We start from the raw sequence: 22,269 nt of genomic DNA on the forward strand, positions 1-22,269 counted from the left end.
GCTGCATATGCCCTGTGCATATATTACCCATAATCCCTCGGGCAATGCTTTAAATGGGGAAAAATAAGTGCAGGTACTCATTAAAATGAGCTAGAGGTGTTGCGAGGGGCGGCGCTTAAGGCAAGACATAATGATACTTCATGACCAGCCGCGGTCGGTAGCGGGAGTACCTGCCGGGCGGTAAAGTGGGGAGGGGGAGGGGCAGGGTGGGCGGTAGTAATCTATGGATTATGGAGCTTTACAGGTAAGTAAACATATTAATAAATAAAACAAATTTCGTTGTGCGCACTGCATTGCCTTTGGGGATGCAGTGCATGCAACGAAATTTGTTTTATTTATTAATATGTTTACTTATCTGTTAAACTCCGTATTCCATAGATTACTCTGTCTTTCATCCATCATTCAGTTTTTACCATTCCGTCTGTCCACCCTTAATATTCAAACCTAGCCATCCATCTCCAAAGCTATCCTTTCCCTCATCCATCTCTTATCCACCCTTTCGCTTATTTATTAATCCTTTCACTTTCTATCCATCAACTTTTTCCACCCATCATCCGCCCTTTTATCCAATAATCCCCTCTTTCACCCAGCCATCCATGCTTTCACTCACTCATCCATCCATCCATTCATTCATCCAGCCATCCATCCATCCATACATCCAACCTTGTTCACTCATCCATCCATAACATTTAGACTATCAATACAATGTTCATTGTCTCATCAGGTTCTCCATGAAAGTTGTGACTCGTTGTATCATGCTCTTTTTTACCGCTCCCTCGGAAACCTCTGTCATCTGACACTTGTTTGCACAAATGCGCAGGATATTGTGACTGTGATGACAGCACAGGGCCTGAAAGGACCCTGCTCCGTCAAGCACAGCGTGACTGTGAGCACCCCGACATGATTCAAATAAGCCCTGCTGAATAGCTCAGCAGGGGCTCAGATGGGGCTGGAGAAGCGGCGCCTTGGCTGCCAGACAAGTTCCACTCCGGCTCACCAGCACAGGCAATGAGACTTACTTTTCACGAGGACCGGTACTCAGAGTGATGAATCTGAGAAGTGCCAGTACTCAGTACCGGCCCATTGAAAGCACTGCCCTCGGGTGAATCCTGCTCTTTCATCGCGATGCCACGACGCTGCTGCCTAGGTCTGCGCTGGCGGAAGTTTTCCTTTCCTTCTCCTAGCAAGGGACGCTTTCACGTGATGGTTTCTGCTGTGATGGCTCTACTCCTGTGCACTAGCGACAAAGGATGCAGTGGACAGCAGGAAAAATGCCCAACCCGCTACATATGACCTTTGCAATGGCCTTGTAACTAACTACACACTATCACCTTTGCAATGGCCTTGTAACTAACTACACACTATCACCTTTGCAATGGGCTTGTAACTAACTACACACTATCACCTTTGCAATGGCCTTGTTACTACAGACTATCACCTTTGCAATGGCCTTGCAACTAACTATACGCTATCACCTTTGCAATGGGCTTGTAACTACACACTATCACCTTTGCAAGGGCCTTGTAACTAACTACACACTATCACCTTTTCAATGGCCTTGTAACTAACTATACGCTATCACCTTTGCAATGGGCTTGTAACTACACACTATCACCTTTGCAATGGCCTTGTAACTAACTATACGCTATCACCTTTGCAATGGCGCCTTGTAACTAACTACACGCTATCACATTTGCAATGGGCTTGTAACTAGGCACTATCACCTTTGCAATGGCCTTGTAACTAACTATACGCTATCACCTTTGCAATGGGCTTGTAACTACACACTATCACCTTTGCAATGGCCTTGTAACTAACTATACGCTATCACCTTTGCAATGGCGCCTTGTAACTAACTACACGCTATCACCTTTGCAATGGGCTTGTAACTAGGCACTATCACCTTTGCAATGGCCTTGTAACTAACTATACGCTATCACCTTTGCAATGGGCTTGTAACTACACACTATCACCTTTGCAATGGCCTTGTAACTAACTACACACTATCACCTTTTCAATGGGCTTGTAACTACACACTATCACCTTTGCAATGGCCTTGTAACTACGCACTATCACCTTTGCAATGGCCTTGTAACTAACTATACGCTATCACCTTTGCAATGGGCTTGTAACTACACACTATCAACTTTGCAATGGCCTTGTTACTACAGACTATCACCTTTGCAATGGCCTTGTAACTAACTATACGCTATCACCTTTGCAATGGGCTTGTAACTACACACTATCACCTTTGCAAGGGCCTTGTAACTACACACTATCACCTTTGCAAGGGCCTTGTAACTACACAGTATCACCTTTGCAATGGCCTTGTAACTAACTACACACTATCATCTTTGCAATGGCCTTGTAACTAACTATACGCTATCACCTTTGCAATAGGCTTGTAACTACACACTATCACCTTTGCAAGGGCCTTGTACCTACACAGTATCACCTTTGCAATGGCCTTGTAACTACGCACTATCACCTTTGCAATGGCCTTATAACTAACTATACGCTATCACCTTTGCAATGGCCTTGTAACTAACTACACACTATCACCTTTGCAATGGCCTTGTAACTACGCACTATCACCTTTGCAATGGCCTTGTAACTAACTATACGCTATCACCTTTGCAATGGGCTTGTAACTACACACTATCACCTTTGCAAGGGCCTTGTAACTACACAGTATCACCTTTGCAATGGCCTTGTAACTTACTACACACTATCACCTTTGCAATGGGCTTGTAACTAACTACACACTATCACATTTGTAATGGGCTTGTAACTAACTACACACTATCACCTTTGCAATGGCCTTGTAACTACGAACTATCACCTTTGCAATGGCCTTGTAACTACACACTATCACCTTTGCAAGGGCCTTTTAACTAACTATATGCTATCACCTTTGCAATGGGCTTGTAACTACACACTATCACCTTTGCAAAGGCCTTGTAACTACACAGTATCACCTTTGCAATGGCCTTGTAACTACACAGTATCACCTAGGCAATGGGCTTGTGACTAACTACACACTATCACCTTTGCAATTGCCTTGTAACTACACACGCCTTTTAACTACATACTATCACCTTTGCAAGGCCTTGTAACTAACTACACACTATCACCTTTGTAATTGCCTTGTAACTAACTACACACTATCACCTTTGTAATTGCCTTGTAACTAACAACACACTCTCACCTTTGCAATGGGCTTGTAACTAACTACACACTATCACCCTTGCAATTGCCTTGTAACTACACACGCCTTTTAACTACATACTATCACCTTTGCAATTGCCTTGTAACTACACAGACCTTTTAACTACATGATATCACCTTTGCAAGGCCTTGTAACTACACACTATCACCTTTGCAATGGCCTTGTAATTAACTACACACTATCACCTATGCAATTGCCTTGTAACTACACAGTATCACCTTTGCAATGGCCTTGTAACTTACTACACACTATCACCTTTGCAATGGGCTTGTAACTAACTACACACTATCACATTTGTAATGGGCTTGTAACTAACTACACACTATCACCTTTGCAATGGCCTTGTAACTACGAACTATCACCTTTGCAATGGCCTTGTAACTAACTATACGCTATCACCTTTGCAATGGGCTTGTAACTACACACTATCACCTTTGCAAGGGCCTTGTAACTACACAGTATCACCTTTGCAATGGCCTTGTAACTTACTACACACTATCACCTTTGCAATGGGCTTGTAACTAACTACACACTATCACATTTGTAATGGGCTTGTAACTAACTACACACTATCACCTTTGCAATGGCCTTGTAACTATGAACTATCACCTTTGCAATGGCCTTGTAACTAACTATACGCTATCACCTTTGCAATGGGCTTGTAACTACACACTATCACCTTTGCAAAGGCCTTGTAACTACACAGTATCACCTTTGCAACGGCCTTGTAACTAACTACACACTATCACCTTTGCAATGGGCTTGTAACTAACTACACACTATCACCTTTGCAATGGGCTTGTAACTACACACTATCACCTTTGCAAGGGCCTTGTAACTACACAGTATCACCTTTGCAATGGCCTTGTAACTAACTACACACTATCACCTTTGCAATGGGCTTGTAACTAACTACACACTATCACCTTTGCAATGGCCTTGTAACTAACTACACACTATCACCTTTGCAATGGCCTTGTAACTAACTACACACTATCACCTTTGCAATGGCCTTTTAACTAACTACACACTATCACCTTTGCAATGGCCTTGTAACTAACTACACACTATCAACTTTGCAATGACCTTGTAACTAACTACACACTGTCACCTTTGCAATGGGCTTGCAACTAACTACAAACTATCACCTTTGCAAGGCGGTGTAACTAACTACACACTATAACCTTTACAATGACCTTGCAACTAACTACAAACTATCACCTTTGCAAGGGCCTTGTAACTAACTACACACTATCACCTTTGCAATGGCCTTGTAACTTACTACACACTATCAACTTTGCAATGGCCTTGTAACTAACTACACACTATCATCTTTGCAATGGCCTTACAACTAACTACACACTATCACCTTTGCAATGGCCTTGTAACTAACTACACACTATCACCTTTGCAGGGGCCTTGTAACTACACAGTATCACCTTTGCAATCGCCTTGTAACTAACTACACACTATCACCTTTGCAATGGCCTTGTAACTAACTACACACTATCACCTTTGCAATGGCCTTGTAACTAACTACACACTATCATCGTTGCAATGGCCTTGTAACTAACTACACACTATCACCTTTGCAATGGCCTTGTAATTAACTACACACTATCACCTAGGCAATGGGCTTGTAACTAACTACACACTATCACCTTTGCAATGGCCTTGTAACTGCACACTATCACCTTTGCAAGGGCCTTGTAACTACACAGTATCACCTAGGCAATGGGCTTGTGACTAACTACACACTATCACCTTTGCAATTGCCTTGTAACTACACACGCCTTTTAACTACATACTATCACCTTTGCAAGGCCTTGTAACTAACTACACACCATCACCTTTGTAATTGCCTTGTAACTAACTACACACTATCACCTTTGTAATTGCCTTGTAACTAACAACACACTCTCACCTTTGCAATGGGCTTGTAACTAACTACACACTATCACCCTTGCAATTGCCTTGTAACTACACACGCCTTTTAACTACATACTATCACCTTTGCAATTGCCTTGTAACTACACAGACCTTTTAACTACATGATATCACCTTTGCAAGGCCTTGTAACTACACACTATCACCTTTGCAATGGCCTTGTAATTAACTACACACTATCACCTATGCAATTGCCTTGTAACTACACACGCCTTTTAACTACATACTATCACCTTTGCAATTGCCTTGTAACTACACACGCCTTGTAACTACATACTATCACCTTTGCAAGGCCTTGCAACTAACTACACACTATCACCTTTGCAATGGCCTTGTAACTAACTACACACTATCATCGTTGCAATGGCCTTGTAACTAACTACACACTATCACCTTTGCAATGGCCTTGTAATTAACTACACACTATCACCTAGGCAATGGGCTTGTAACTAACTACACACTATCACCTTTGCAATGGCCTTGTAACTGCACACTATCACCTTTGCAAGGGCCTTGTAACTACACAGTATCACCTAGGCAATGGGCTTGTGACTAACTACACACTATCACCCTTGCAATTGCCTTGTAACTACACACGCCTTTTAACTACATACTATCACCTTTGCAATTGCCTTGTAACTACACACGCCTTGTAACTACATACTATCACCTTTGCAAGGCCTTGCAACTAACTACACACTATCACCTTTGCAATGGCCTTGTAACTAACTACACACTATCACCTTTGCAATGGCCTTTTAACTAACTACACACTATCAACTTTGCAATGGGCTTGTAACTAACTACACACTATCACCTTTGCAATGGGCTTGTAACTAACTACACACTATCACCTAGGCAGTGGGCTTGTAACTAACTACACACTATCACCCTTGCAATTGCCTTGTAACTACACACACCTTTTAACTACAAACTATCACCTTTGCAAGGCCTTGTAACTACACACTATCACCTTTGCAAGGCTTACGTTTTCCACATGCAGATGGCTGGTGGAAAGGAGGGTCCCTGGGCAATGTGACCCAGATCTCATTGGCATAAAGAGTGGCCGAGACCCTTTACTCACCATCTCACTCTTCCCAACAATGAAATAAATGGTCCCGAGCAGGGCTGGGGCCCCCATACACTATATGCAACCCAGCATTTCCTGGGTGACTACATGGAGAAGGTATAGTGCAGGCAAATGACAAATGAAAGATTTTTATTGTTTCAGTTAATTAAAACCACAACAATACATTTTAAAGAAATCGACTAATGTGTTTAAAATTTCTTAACATATATGTACAATCTCTGTTAATATATTCTATAACACTCTCCGTCTAAAACCGAGTTTGTTATTTAAAATCGAATGAAGTGTAATAAAAATGCAGTCTGTCTAGCTTAGTTCTGAAGTTCTTGATTTTTTCCTCTTTTATGTTCCGGAGAGCTCTCTGCCCGAGCTACCACAGTTGTGTTATCCTTTTGTTGACAGGGTGCCGTGGTGTGTTTTAGCGCTTGGGAGTGGGCTGCAAGGAACTTTAGTAATAGGCAGTTCAATCGCGTGTCTGCTGGGTTCAAGGTTGCCATAATTGCAGATCTGCACGTTCTTATACCCCGCTCGTTCATAGACTTTTTTAACAGAGAGCTTCGAGCTTGAGCTAGATTCGGGCAGATGCAGACAAGATGAATAAAGTCCTCGTTGCTCCTCCCGCATAGTCTGCAGGTTTTTGGTCCATTATGCACCCAGGTTGGTTGGTCCATAATCGATGGGAATTTCCCCAAACGGAGTCCCATTAATTTCTGTTTTCTGTGAGCTGGAAATGTAATTGTTAAGTATGGGGCTGCCACAAGTGTTTCGTAATTTGATATTACCATCCATGCGTGTTTTCTGTTGGTAAACGTGGCTTTATCAAGTAAGAGAGAGTGGAATTTTGTTGACTTGTTTATAGCCTGTTTGAACGCCGGGTAAGGCAGGTTTAGTTCCCAGAGTTTTCTTGTTCCAGTCTCAGTTATGGAGTTTTCAAGATACTGGTTGTATGGGGATTTAGTGTCAGATCTAATTTCTTCCCATAGTGCTTGGTGCAATTCCGAGGCTGACGTGTTCTGTTTCAGTGTATACCAGTACTTAATACTTGCATACTTTCTTCCCACTGTTTCATTTACTGTTCCAAATTCTAACCTTGTCTGAGCAGGTGAGGCTCCCTGTTGTATTTGGAAGGTAGATTTGAAGATGGCTGTCTGCATTTTGTTAAGCAGATCCGCATCTTTCCCATGCAATCCTACACTGCCGTATGAGAGGGTTGGTAGAACTTTTGCTTTTATTGTTGCCAGTAAAGGTTTATATGATGGCCCCGTGAGCTTTTTGGCCAAAGATGTAAAAGCAAATGAGAGTGAATTTGATCTCCGAGTGATGTACGACATTTGCTGCTGATGGCTTTGTCGATTATCGAAGTAGAAGCCCAAGTACTTGAAGTTGGACACGGCCTCTAGCTTTGTTCCCTCCAGGTAGATGTTTGTACTGGCTGTCCGCCGCCTGGTGATAAGCATAGTTTTTGTTTTTGTTGTGTTTATCTCCAGGTTGGTATTTGTTATAAATTCTGCCAGCCCTACTAGTAACCTTTGAATGCCAATCTTCGTTAGATTCAACAATACCACGTCGTCTGCATAGGATAGATGAGTTAGAGGAAGGGAGCCAAGTTTAGGTGGATGAGATGGGATCTTATTTAGACTTGATGTTAGGTCTGCCATAAAAAGGTTAAAAAGATGGGGGGCTAGGACACAGCCCTGCTTGAGGCCTTTACTGGTGTTGATTTTTCTTGAGAGCCGTGTTCCACTCCCCAATTTAACTTCCATCCAAGTATTGGAGTAAAGGAGTAAGATCCCTCTCAGGATTTTATCCGGAATGTTCCAGCTGCACAATTTCCTCCATAAGATGTTCCGGTCCACACTATCGAATGCTGCCTTTAAGTCAATAAAACATAGATGAAGAGGCTGTTTTCTCCGAAGATATTTGTCGGCTAGCACTGAGAGAGACATAATGTTAGTTAGTGTCCCAGTTCCTTTCCTGAAGCCTGTTTGGTTCAGTGGTATTCTCTTTGTGACGTCGGACCAATTTATTAGATCTTCCAGGACGAGGGATGCAAAGTACTTTGCCTCCACATCTAGGAGGGCAATCAGTCTGTAATTAGCTGGGGATGTTCTGTCTCCTCCTTTAAAGATGGGTGAAATTATGGAGCCCTTCCAACTGGATGGTATTTGGTTTTCACCTATTATTTCTTCAAATAATATTTTTAATTCTCTGCACCAAAAGTCCGGATCAGTTTTGTAAACTATTGGAGGGATCCCATTCGGCCCTGGTGCTCCGTTGCCACGTGACTTCCTTATGATTCTTCTTATGTCCTCTTCACTATACCATGTTTGTTTGACCTTATTTGTTGCGTCCTTCTCCCATAGGCTAACCACGTCGCGGGGAAGCCTGGGAGTGACGCTTCCTTCTTTTCTTTTTTGGGACACTTCATTGGTAATTTGTTGGATTGCTCCTGGGTTATGCTGGTCAAGTGATATCTCTGCGAACCTCTCTGTTAATAACGCAACCCAGTCCGCTTCTTGGACATTGGATGATGTTGGATTTGAAGGGTGATTTAAGCTGTTAATAATCCTCCAAAATGCGTTTGAGTTGGTGTTCTTGGCGGAGCAGAGTAGTTTTGCCCAGAGGTCATCCTTCAGAGATCTTTTGTATTCCCACATTTTCTTTTTGTATTCTTTCTTGAGGTTTTGTCTTTGGATCCAGTCTTTGGACGACGTAGTTGTCTTTTTTAGTGCTCTGGCGTTTCTCCTTATCTCTATTTTGAGTTTTACCAGGTTCTTTGGCAGAGAATTTTTTTTAGTGAGAGGATGTGGTTTATTTGGGGCGGGCATTGTTGCTATTAACTTTCCCGTAAAGCTCTCCCATTTTTGTATTTGGGTACCTGTTGTTACCTCACTTTCTATTTTTAGTCTCTGCACATTTGCCTGCAGTACGTCGATGTTGGCCGTTGTCCAGTTAAGTCGTTTCAAGTTAGTGGTCACGATGTTATCTCCCACTAAGTTGTAACTGTGGTATTTAGTTAGTTTTAAATTGAAATAAGTGTGCTGATATGAGTGATCGCTTTTTGAAGTGTATTCTATAGAAAATTGCTGGACAAATGGCAATAGTGGAAGAGAGACTGCTGTGTAATCTAGCCTTGACTGTAGAACAGTGAAGGTTTTGGGTCCAACGTCTGCCCAGCCCGGATCTCAACAACAGGGAAAACAGAACAAGGTGGCTGGACAGGAAGATTTAGCAAAACAACTTTCTGCCACGTAGTCAATATATACCACGTGAACACCGGGCAAGAATCCCAAAGCAAATTTATTTTCTTTTTTGACTCAAGTTATTAAGGATTCAGGAACACGAGCACAAACAAAACAACTGTTACGACAGTGGATTCATGGTAACAATATCTACAAATATACAATTTTTACAAATTTACAACATTTACAAACATGAATCAAGCAACACAGTTAGCCGAGACACACCAAAACAATACAAAATTCAGTGAACAATGTGAATTGTGATACTATACAGTGCAAAAACTTTAGGGTTTAAAGCAAATATGTGACCAGTCCATCGGACTATGGGACCATGGGACAGGCGGAGGTGATGGAATAAAGAGCCTGCCTGTCAACCAATCCTGTGGTTCAATGTTTATAACCGGGTTGCTCGACTAGGATCCAAAGTAATTGGTAAAGTTCTATCCTAGGGGCACCCTTGGTGTTTGCCACAGGGTGGAAGTGTCGACGCGTTTCGAACCGGCTTGATTACAGGTTCTCTTCAGGACGGGGACTGGGGGTCGTGATTCTGTAAGAAACATACAGAGTGGGTGTCAATTGTATCTATCATAGGACTGTTTTAAGGTTCATCTGACTCCGGGGGGCAAGGAAAAAAATGGTTACCTGCACGGCCATTCCTTTGCCACTGTGCAGGTAACCATTTTTTTCCTTGCCCCCCGGAGGGGTTGGTTGACAGGCAGGCTCTTTATTCCATCACCTCCGCCTGTCCCATGGTCCCAAAGTCCGATGGACTGGTCACATATTTGCTTTAAACCCTAAAGTTTTTGCACTGTATAGTATCACAATTCACATTGTTCACTGAATTTTGTATTGTTTTGGTGTGTCTCGCCTAACTGTGTTGCTTGATTCATGTTTGTAAATGTTGTAAATTTGTAAAAATTGTATATTTGTAGATATTGTTACCATGAATCCACTGTTGTAACAGTTGTTTTGTTTGTGCTCGTGTTCCTGAATCCTTAATAACTTGAGTCAAAAAAGAAAATAAATCTGCTTTGGGATTCTTGCCCGGTGTTCACGTGGTATATATTGACTACGTGGCAGAAAGTTGTTTTGCTAAATCTTCCTGTCCAGCCACCTTGTTCTGTTTTCCCTGTAATTTAGCCTTGAGGCAGTCAAGGTTCCTAGGTGGGTGTGCTGCGGCGGATTGTCACCTTCGATTCTCCCATTAAGGAACCGCAGCCCGAGGAATTCCAGGCTTGTTACCAGTTTTCGCCCAATTGGATCGGATCGCTCTGTTTGCAGCTGAGTTTGGGTTTTGACGTTCCAAAATTCGTTGTCAGCTGCTATTATCTCGTCATCCTCAGGCGTATAGATTAAGTTTGAATTAAAATCACCCGTCACGATGATTTCCCAGGATGGGTTATTGTTTCGAGTATCCATGATTGTGGATACTAGCTGATCCAATGCGACTTGCTTCTCTTTCACCTTTGGGGGTGCGTAGAAGTTAACAAGTAGTACCGGGGTTGGTCTACCTGGCATTGATAGTTTTATTAATTGCATGTTTGGCCCATATGGGGCTATTTGTTCTGAGTTAATCTTGATGTCCGACGCGATATAAACTGATAGACCCCCTTTTGGTCGACCAAAGTTGAATTTTTTCCGTGCTGGTATATTGTAGTGAGTGTACCCGACAAGAGGTAGCTCCTCCAATGCCCATGTTTCTTGGAGGGCAATAATGTTGCATGCTGTCCAGTTGTGGAGTGGCAAGCCGTCTTCCATCCATTTCCTCGCTCCGGCTATGTTCCAGGACAATAGGTGGAGAATTTCATGGGTACTATCCTTTTGAGGTTTTTTGGGAGGTCAATTATTTTTCTGTTTATTTAATGTGTCTGTTAGCCAGCGCCAGTAGGCTGCGTCATCCTTGGGCTTTGTTTGATTGCCTGTTGTGGTTAGGGAATAGATTGTCGGTGAAGGACTGTTCCCTCTGGCGTTCCATAGTACTGAAATTGCCTGATCCTTATTATCTGTTCGCTTTTCTTTTTTCCCTTTTGTCACCAGACGAGCTTCAAGAGGACCTGGATAGCGTGGTTTTACCGGCCTGGAAAGTCTTATGCCCCATAATTCGAACTTCTCTCTAAAGGATATTATTAACTGGGCGATTTCTGGTGTTCTCCATGTTGTTAATGTTTGTTCCAATGAACTAGTTATGTCTTGTTTGCAAAATTTGACTGACAGTAGATCAGTGTTAGTTAGGTGTTGAAGCCCTTCAATGTTTGCGCAAAGTTTAAACAAATTTCCCCTGTTGAGGATGTCATGTTGCCCCTGAGATTCGTATTCCGGGGTAAAAAAAGAGTTGTTTAAGATGTAAGTTGTCATTACTAGACCAGTTCTCAGGGCCTTTCCCTAGTTCTGGTGCGTTGTCTGGACTGATTTTACAGTGATGCCCGGTACCAGCGGGTGTTTGTGTTCCGTGCGTATCGGTTTCTTGTACGCGCTGGGATATCGTGGTTGTTATGGTCTGGTTACTCTCTTTTGTTAAGTCTCTATTCGTGGCTGTGTTAGTCTGGGGATCTCTGATGTACTCAGACTCTGTTCCCCTCCCAAGAATAGCGTCCTCATTGCAGTTCAAGTTTATGTGACGGACTGCGTGCCTTAGTAGTATTTTTATACCCACAGTGGGGGGTAGACTTTTTCCACCCCAAATCCTACTTTTCCAGTTTACAGTTCTTTCATTTATTTTTGATGGTACCTCCTGGTTGTTAGTGGGTATGTCCTCTATTGTAGAATCTCCTTGAGACCGGCTTTGTCTTTGAATTGTTTCTTCTCTGCCATATGGGCAGTGTTTGATTCCTTCTTGTTGTTTTTCTTGGGTGACATCATGTCTTTGTCCGGCTGGTGTTAGTTTGTTATTCTCGGCCGCCTCTTGGTATTTCCCGGGGATCTCCGCGGTTGTACATAGGCCTGGAGGGCCGGTTGGTTGTGGTGTTCTGCCGGTTTCTATGCGGCTTCCTTTTTTCACTACATCAATTTTCTGTGTTCCGTTGCCCAAGACCAACCTCGGCTGTGCGTCTCTTCTGTTTGTCTCGCCTATGGCCGTTAATAATGTGCATATGCCAGTGTTGCTTATCGTCTCTGCGCAAAGGGCCTCCCTTTCTTTTTTTGTTTGGAGCTGTTGTCCTGATGAGTTGTGTGTTTGATCAAATGATTCGTCAGATTGCAATGTCGTATTTGAAGTTTCCTCCTTGTTTATAGCTGAGGTGAATATGGGAAATATTCTAGTGCCTTCTTCCGCGTGTCCTGTCGGTTGTTTATTCCTTGCTTTTCTTTCACGTTTTTTTTGTCGCCTTGTTAAGGAGGTTTTTTGCGTTTGGCGTTGTTATGTTTACTGCTGGACTTATTTCTGCCCTGTTCTTTCCTTTAGATGTATCCGTTTCTGGGATCTTAACAGCGATATGGTCAGTAATTTTATTGGTTAAATTTACTGTTTCTGGACTGTTAGCTTGGTTGTGTTCAATAGTTTTCCTGGTTGAGTTTCCTTTCGAGAAATGTTGGTCTGATTTTCTTACAGCCAGTATCTGTTCTATTTGGTTGGGAAGGAGGTTTAATTTATCTATAATAGGCCCGCAGGTGCAGGGACTCTGTTCCAGTGTATACTTTGATTGAGCAGTTATTATAAGATTGTTGAGTTTATCCAGTTTGTTGTCGATCCCCGCAATGTGGTGGGCTATGGTGTTCATTATATCGACTTGGATATCCAGTTTATCGGATTGCCAGTTTAAAGCCTTTACTGTTGATTGAAGTGTTTCTATTGTGGTAAATACATTTACATTTACATAAGTAACAACCCCGAGTTGCTTACACTAGCACTCTGCTCATAGTTCTGATTGAGTGACAAATCAAAACGTTCTTTGGGAAGTTGGGAATTGTCTGATTTTGGAGTAACAATTCTTCCATCTCTGGGGTATTCCACTGATTTTCCTTTGCTTTGCAGTTTAGTAGACTGCCCTTCCTCGTTTGTATTACCTAGTTTTTTATCTAAGATATCTTCCCTTGTGTGATTAGTTATACTTGTGTTTTGCCGCTTTCCCTTGTTTATTGTTGGGCTTGATGCAAGACTTTCTGTGGGGCTTGATGATTTTTTTTTCCCCATGTTTTTTCCCTCTTTATTTTTACTTAGGTCTTGCATTATTTCGTTGTTCGATGTTGGGCTTGATGTAAAGTTTAATAGCTTCAGCCATGATGTTTCTGAAGTGTTCTGGCTAGTCAATTCCATTTGGGTTGTGTTTTGCTCCCTGTGTATCTGGGCTTTGAGTATCTGGGGCTCTTTGTTAAGTAATTTCTGTATTTGCGGAGCTGTTGGGGGGTTTTGTGTATTGGTTCCTGAGAATTTTCCAAAAAAGGTTAGTGCTGCTGTTGGTGCTTTAAGTTCTGCATTGGATGCTGATTTTTCTGTGCACGTCAATACTTCCTTCGTCCTCTTGTTATCCATGGGGACCTCTGTTGTAATTCCAGTTGCCTGTGTTATACTCAGATCCAGGAAAAATATGTCTCCTGTACTGCGTTTTTGCGGCAGGGAGGTTTCCTGGTCAAGACCCTCTCCCAGTTCATCCTGCTTATGGGCCATTGCTATAAATTCATCCTGGTACCTATTTTGGCGCGGAGGGCTAGTTGAATGCGCCCCAGGTAACCGGGGAGTTAGTTTCGTGAATATTGATGATAGGCCTTTGTCGCAGGAAACCTTCTCGGGAGTTAAAGGCGTAGGTAGGCCCGGAAGAGATTGTTGGGTCGTAAGGAGAGTGGCTCCTGGATTTTTCAGAAAGAAGAAAGCTTTGTTCGCCTCTGATTTCTCTCTCTCGCCCTGATTTTTTCTGAACATTGATGCAATTGGAGAGATAAGTTGAGTGGGTAACACTCTTGTTACCTCTTTTTTTATGTCCGTTTTGTTTGGTGATGTTTTTTCCTGGTTTGCTTTGCACTGGTCAATTGGTAGGGAGTTCTTTGCCTTTGATGTCCGTTTATTTTGCTTTAGTGTCCTCCTTACCCTACCTGATCTCATCCTTTAAGGGCTGTGTGGACAGTTTCCTAGTATCGTTGCAGCCTGTTGTCTGTACCCCCTGTGCCTCTTGCACCGCACCAACCTCTGTCTCCCACTCCGCTCCACTCCACTCCACTCCCTCCCAAGCCCGTCTGCCCCCACTGAGCAGGAGCAGCTGCCGTCCGGGAGGATGGTGAGGTGTGACTGCAGTATGAGGCGTACTAGGTGGAGCGGCTATGTAAGAAACACAGTGCCTCTACAATGGTGATCGCATGGGGATTTTGATGGGGCAGGGGTAGTGCAGAAGAAACCGTGCAAGATACAGCAAAATACAGCAGCTGTTTGTTGGTAGTCAGTGGGAGGTTGCAACGTCGCTTTAAATGGTTTATTACTGTTGGTGCGAGCGATATGGTGCACCTTAAACAGTGGTTAATTACCCCCTTTAGTTCTGCTGAGAAGCGCTATGCCGCTCTCCTGGAAGTGGTATCCACATATAAAGGGCAGCGATGGAGGCTGTCCTGGTGGATTGAGAAGTATGATGCTCAGTAATCCATAGGGCTCTGATAGCAGCTCTCTGATGGCAGCGTTAAAAAAAAAAAAAACTAGAGCACTACACTGCACTGCTAATACTCCGTGGCACTCCGCAGCACTCCCGTAGCTCTGGGCTCAGAGGAGGAAGGAAAAGATGCTGCAAAGGGAGAAGGAAGCCGTAGAGACAGGGGCCGGCCGGTAAACCAGCAGCCAGCAGCCAGAAGCGTAATCCACCACTCGCTCAGCTCTCTCTCACTTTACTGCATCGCAGCAGGCTCTCCGGGACTCACCAGGACTGTGCTCGCCTGTCCTCTCACTCGGCACAAGCTAGCTCCGTAATGCAGCTGGGTCCGCTCCTGCCCGCCGCCTCCGCCCCGTGCTTTGCTTTGCACGGCCGCACTCTGCTCACCAACAGCACGCAGCGCGGCTCGTCAGTAACTCTCGCTCATAGTCCTACAGGCTACAGGCTCGCCACAAGTTTGCTGCCGTTACCGCCACAGAGCCACCGAGCCCCCACAGGGCCCCCGGAGTTTGCAGAGCGCCCTGAAACCGCCGCCTCTCTCGTCTCCAGTGCAGGCGTTCACTGGGGGACTGTTCATCCAAGAGGACGAGGCTATGCAGGTCCACTGCTACAAACAGACAATGACAGAGTACATAACTTAAGGCAGGTACGCTGCAGGCTGCAGTATAAGCAACCCAAGGCATAATGAGAAGGAGGAGACATATAAAAAACAGATCACAAATCAAACATGATATCTGGGCAAAGCCCCACATTAGGAAACCTGGAGCACCAGACACACAAGTTACGTGAGGGCATAAACGCAGGAAGGTGGAATTATACATACACATGCGAACCGCGATGCCAGTGTTCCAAGCTGTGCATGAGCAGATTCAGAAGCACTTTACAGTCCTACGCAAAGTGATTGGGCGCCCACAAAGATGAGAACCATCCAGGACATAAGATCAGGTACAACCACCCCTCTTGAACTGGTCCTTACAAACTGTGCTAATGGGCACTATCTGGGTCTACTTCTGTAGTGAATCAGCCGCTTGCAGGCAGAGTTTAGTTCGGTGGCATGTCTATTATCGAGACTACACAATCGCCTTCCGTCAGCTTTATTGGGTGTCGGTTGCACAGCAGACTGGGTTCAAACACACCATCTATAACACAGGGCCCTCTTTCCGAAAGGAAATCGGAGCCGTTACGCTCTCTCAACAACTTGAAAATCTGCAATCCTTCTCCTAATGGAAAAGGCCTGATTTTAGCGACAGATTTTTTTAACTGTATTTACTTAGATTATGTCTTAGGGTCATTAAGGATAAACAGTATTTCGGGAAAGAATTACATAATTTAAAACATTTCTACAAAGTCCGAATCAGCTGATATCGAAGGGTCAGCTCAAGACATCATTTGGGTATAAGAAATTTAGCTAAGGAGGATCTGGGTGCATTACTAAGGTCTTTTTTAGGCCAGAATCAAAGAGGCAACAGAGGGGGAGGTCAGAGGGGGAGAGGCAGGGGATGTCAGAACCAAGAAAAAGACATGGCAGGTTTATTCCCCCAGTTAGCTTGCAGCAGGGGCGGGACGCCCTTGTGAGTACCATAATGGGTAACTTTTCTGACTACCAATTATCCCAAGCAGAATTGCATGTCCTAAACAAGAGCTTGGGGTATGTACTGACCCCCAAACATGACGCATTTAAGTTCAGGGCAGAGTTTTTTTTAAATGATGCAAAAAAATAAGGCTCCATGAGAGTAGCATGAGATAAGAAGTGGCAAGCCTAGACAAGGAGGAGGGAGGGCCGTATGTAAATCTATGAAAGATATCAATACTGGGGAACCACAGTGTACAGGTAAGCAACTTGTTTTTTCTCCAGTATTGAATCTTTCATTGATTCAGATGCTTGTATCATAGTAGACAGCAGTGCCATTCTTTAAATCGTTGCAACTAGGTGAAGATCTTCGTATGCACTGGGAATAAACTAACCATTTAAAAACATAAGTAACCATATAGATTTTTATCTATAGGTTTTGCACAATAAATCACTTGTGGACAGAATTGGTGTGCCGCCTCCTTTTTGTGTGGATCCGGATCGTTTGGATATTTGTGGCCTCTCCCACCACGGCTGGCATTGACAAAGAAGGGCAGGCGTACAGCGTTACAGGCAGTTCATTGGAAATATATAATCTGTACCTCAATTGAACAGATGCTTCAGGACTGCTGCTTGACCCACTGTCGCATCTGCTTTCCATGCCGAATCCAGGCAGTAATGCTTGGTGAACGTATGCACGTTGGACCATGTTGTCACTCTACAAATGTCTGGAAGTGATACCCCAGCAAAAAGAGCTGTAGAGGTTGCCATTTTCCTTGTGTAGTGTGCAGACACCTTTGCGGACAGCTTTGTTATGACGGAGAGATCCAACGTGCAATGCTGCTATTTGAAAAGGGCCTGCCCTTTCCTCAAAGGAGTAAAAGATACAAATAGCTGATCCGATTTCCTGAAAGTCTTTGTTTTATGGATGTAGAATTTGATGCATCTCTTTACGTCTAAAGAATGCAACGCTCTTTCAGCAGTGGTTGATGGATTTCCAAAGTACGTTGTTAGCACTACCGGCTCATTCAAGAGAAAAGAAGTTGGACCCTTTGGTATAAATAGAGGGGTTGTTCTAAGCATTACTTTATCCTGCTTGAACTGAAGAACTGGTTCAGCCACAGTGAAAGCCTGAATCTCACCAATTCTTCTAGCCGATGTGAGGGCCAATAGATGAGCCGTCTTCCACGACACATATTTTAAGTCAGCTTTGTGGATCGGCTCAAAGGGCGATTTCATCAATTGGGCCAGGACTGTGTTTAACTCCCAAGGAACTGCTGGGTGCTTTAAGGGAGGGAACACTCTGAAGAGGCCCTTCATAAACTCTTTAACAATTCTCGTCTACCACAGCGAGTTTCCTCAGTTTTCTGCGAAACCTGGAAATTGTGGCCAGGTTTACTTTGATTGATGAATGAGCCAACATTGACTCTGCTAAAGGAAGTAGGTAATGCATACTTGCTCCGGGGTTGAGAGTAAGGAATGTATGTCCTTTTTTACACACCAGTGGCAAAATCTCTTCCATTTTGCAGCGTATGCCATATTAATGGAAGAAGCTCTAGCCCGCTGAAGGATGGACTGGCAATCTGGAACGATGTCTAGATCTGTGAATTCATAGTTGTGAGGTTCCAAGCTGATAAACTCAAGAGATTTTATCTGAGGATGAACAATATGGCCATTCTCCATGGTCAGTAGGTTTGGCAATGGTTAAAAGAGAATGTGTGGAGCTATCGACCATAGGAGAAGCTCTGGAAACCAAAACTGCCTTGGCCATGCTGGAGCTATGAGAATGAGATGACAAGGTTCTTTTTTCATTTTGCTCAGCACCCTTGGGATGAGGGGAAATGGCGGGAAAGCGTAGGTGAACTTCTCCGTCCACTGCATCTGTAGAGCGTTCTCCCAAGAGTTGACCTGAGGAAACCCGCTAGCCAACCTTTCACACGTCCTGTTGCTTGCTGTCGCGAAGAGATCCAGCTCTGGAGTACCCCACAGTTTGAACACTCGCCACAGCAGTTTCCATTCTAACTCCCATTCGTGACACTGGGAATTGGATCTGCTTAAAGAATCCGCCCACTTGTTGTCTACGCCTGGAACATGCTCTATCTGCAGAGATATCTTATGCTGAATTAGCCATTTCCAAATTTCCTGGGCCTGGTCCGATAACGTGAGAGACCTGGTGCCCCCTTGTTTGGCCAGATAGAACATCGTTGTGGTGTTGTCTGTTCTTACCAGAACAGAGGAGCCTTGGATCCTCGGAAGAAACGCCTGCAGTGCCAGGAAAACTGCCCTTAATTCCAAGAAATTGATGTACATTTGCGTTTCTTGCTTGGACCATTTTCCATGGATTTGCAACTGCTGAAGATGTGCACCCCAACTGTCCATTGAGGCATTCGTGGTCATAACGTAACTGGGCTGTATTGTCTGAAACGAGAGGCCTGGAGAGGTATTGCAATCTTTCTCCCACCATTACATAGCCTGTTTTATTGCCTGAGAGATAAGGATCGTGTCTTCGAAGGAGAGGTCTAACTGCTCTTGGAGAGGCCTCATGTGCAGCTAACAATTCGGAATCAACGGGATGCATGATTACAGCATACCCAGTAAAGATTTGAACACTCTTACAGAAGTAGACTCTCTTGCGAGTAGAACGATTGCCAAGTGTATTATTTTGGGTTTTCGTTCTTAAGTGGGAAACGCCTTCATGAGCCTGGTGTCCAGAATCACTCCGAGAAAAATAAGTTTCTGACTTGGAACCGGCGCAAGACTTCTCTATATTGCACTGCAAGAGACTTGAAGAGCCATTGACAAGCCAGTGTGGATTTTCTTGCAGAGTGGAACAAAGGCCCTTTCACCAACCAATCGTCCAGGTAGGGATAAACCTGCTGGCCTTGCGTTCTCAGAAACGCTACTACCAGAGCCATACATTTCGTGAAAGCTCTGGGAGCTGAGCGAAGGCCGAACAGCAGAACCTTGAACTGTCAGTGATCCCCAGCTACCTCGAACCTCAGGAATTGGCAATACTTTGTATAAATGGGAATGTGGAAGTATAGGTCCAAGATATCGAAGGACGCTAAGAAATCTCCCTTGCTCACCAATAAGAGAATCGCTTGCAGGGATAACATTATGAATGTTTGTTTCTGGATGTATTTGTTCAGCTGTCTGAGGTCCATGACCTGTCTCCATTTCGCAAATATTTTCTTTATGAGAAAGAAATTGGAATAGAAGCCCTTTCCTCGTTGACTGAAAGGAACTCTTTCTATTGCCTCCTTTTTCAGCAAGGTCGAGATTTCCTGCTTTAACAAAAGATGAGGATGATGTATACTTCTTGAGGGTGGATTTCGAGGAGGCTTGTGGACAAATTCTAGGGTGTGGCCCCAATGGACGATGTCCAGAACCCATTTGTCCCTTTTAATGGCCTGCCATTGGCCCAGAAAAAGAGAAAGATGATGAAACTGCAGGAGCTGAAGTCGAGATGAGGTGGCTAGCGGATGAAAAATGTCACTGCTGTCTAGAGGAGTCTTGCGATTTTCTTCGCGTTGAAGACTTGCGTCTGGCTGATTGCGGGCTGTGTGAAACAGTGGAAGCACGAAAGTGCTGTTGTTGTTGTCCTCCATATTGTGGTCTATAATTTTGTTGGAAATACGGTTGAAACTTGTATGACTGATAGGACGATCTCACTTGGAACTGTTCTCTTCCTCTACCTCCATTAAAGGACTGAAAGCGCCTCTGTTGCAGTGTGCCTAATGAGCACGCTGTCTCAGTATCCTTTTTGATACCTTGTAGCTCCTCATCCACATGTTTCCCTAACAGGTTCTCCCCATCGAAGGGTATGTCTAAAACCTTTGACTGGACTTCAGGGCGAAAGGACGTCGCAATAAGCTAGCCCTGTCTACGGAGGACAGTGGCACCTGCCATTTGTCTGAATGCAATCGAAGACTAATCCATTGCTGAGTCAGTTACTTCCGAAGAACCTCTAGTGCCTTCTCATAGGAGATCTTTCGCGTCCTCCTTTTTCTCTTCGGGAAGACGTTCGAGAAGAGGTGCGAGATCTGACCATAACTGACAGTCGTATTGTTCTAAAATCGCTAAGGCCGTTAGAGGTCTTGATTCAAGGGGCGGCCACAGTAGCAAAGCATCTGCCAAAACTGTCAAGCTGCTTGCTTTCTCTGTCTGCAGGCACCGAACAAGGAGATGCAGACTCCTGGATGGCCTCTGTTCAGCTTGCATTATAACTGAATCGGGCCGAGGATGTCCGATCAAACACACCGGAGCAGAATCAGGTGCTTTGTATTTCTTTTCCATTCTCTACAACACATCTGGAACTGATGCCGGGTTCCTCATAATCTTCAAACCTTCGTTCCACATATAAACATGAATAGGTATGGATCGAACCGATTTCTTAGCCAGGTCCTTAAAATAATAAAGGAAGCATTCAGTTTGCACTACAGGCAAAGGCAGATCGAATCTTCTAGAGACCCTTTCTAGTAATTTGTGGAAGCCCCCCGATATCCCCCGGGGGAGGAGTGTGGGAGAAGGAGGAGACTCGCTGGAGGAGAAGAAGGCGACATCGAAGAAGCGACAAAATCATCCCAATCCTGGCCAACGAAGACTGGATCCTGACTGATCTCACCCTTCTCAGGCTGATAGTCATCTTCACTCTCCATGTAATTGTCTTGACTGGTAATGCATTGAAGAGTTCCTGCGCAACTTGCGGCTGAGTAACCACTGGCAGTGGTGGAGTAACTTGAAGGTCCGGACCCCCAGGCATCAGCGGAATTGGAGCGAGTGAGTCCAGAAATAGTTTATAATAATCACTGAGCATGTGCCTTAGGTCGGTGACCAAGGAGGAAGGCACCAACATGGAATCCCTTTGTACCTCCTGACACTCCACATAATTTACATACGTATAGTGTTCTTGGAAAAAGTCGTATCGTTCGGCCCTTGGACGACCCGTGAAGGAGTAATCCCCTTCCATATACTCAGATGTGTCCTGAATATGCATCTCCTCTTCTTCATCTGTGTGTCCTGGCATTTAATCCTTAGCTGTGAAGGGTTGTAAGCTGGACCGGACAAACTTTCATCACCTGATTCCTCTGTATCAAGAAAGTGAGAAAGAGGAAATGGATAGAGATGTCAAACCTTGAGACTTTTGGATAAACTGGAGGCTTTGATAACTTGTTTTTGATCCATCGCCGACGCAGTTGATCACGGACGACGTCTGAAAGTGATCGATGTTGATATCAGCATTCTAGCAGAGGATTTAAACACCTTTGTCTACAGAGTGCTCATCGACTGGGCCCTCAACGGTGCGCCTGTCGACAGGGCCGTAGATGTAACCGGCGAAGTAGTGGTCATCGTCGTCGGTGCCGGCAACTATGCCATTGACGAGAAAATCGTTGTCGACTAGGCCATCAACACAGCCGTAGTCGATGCGGTCGTCGCCATAGACTTTGATGGAAACTTGGTTGAAGATCTCGATGACTGGTCCATCGACTGAACTTTTTTCGACGACGAAGCCTGTTTTAGAGGTGTGCCAGGCTGAGAACCAGCAGAAGACTTCTTCAGTCCAGAGTCTTTTTGCTTAAGGGACGCTTTATCGGCAGAGGATGATTTTACTGCCTTCAATCTTTTAG

The 22,269-nt window shown here is 44.2% G+C and overlaps 1 protein-coding gene across 2 annotated transcripts in view; it reads right to left on the reverse strand.

Annotated features, from left to right (window-relative positions):
* Window positions 1–22,269, reverse strand: part of USP32 (ubiquitin specific peptidase 32) — a 1,504,025-nt gene that overhangs the window by 686,482 nt on the left and 795,274 nt on the right. The gene's annotated exons all lie outside the window — the stretch shown is intronic.

This window comes from Lissotriton vulgaris, chromosome 2_1 (genome assembly GCF_964263255.1).
Source record: "Lissotriton vulgaris chromosome 2_1, aLisVul1.2, whole genome shotgun sequence".
NCBI lineage: Eukaryota > Metazoa > Chordata > Amphibia > Caudata > Salamandridae > Lissotriton > Lissotriton vulgaris.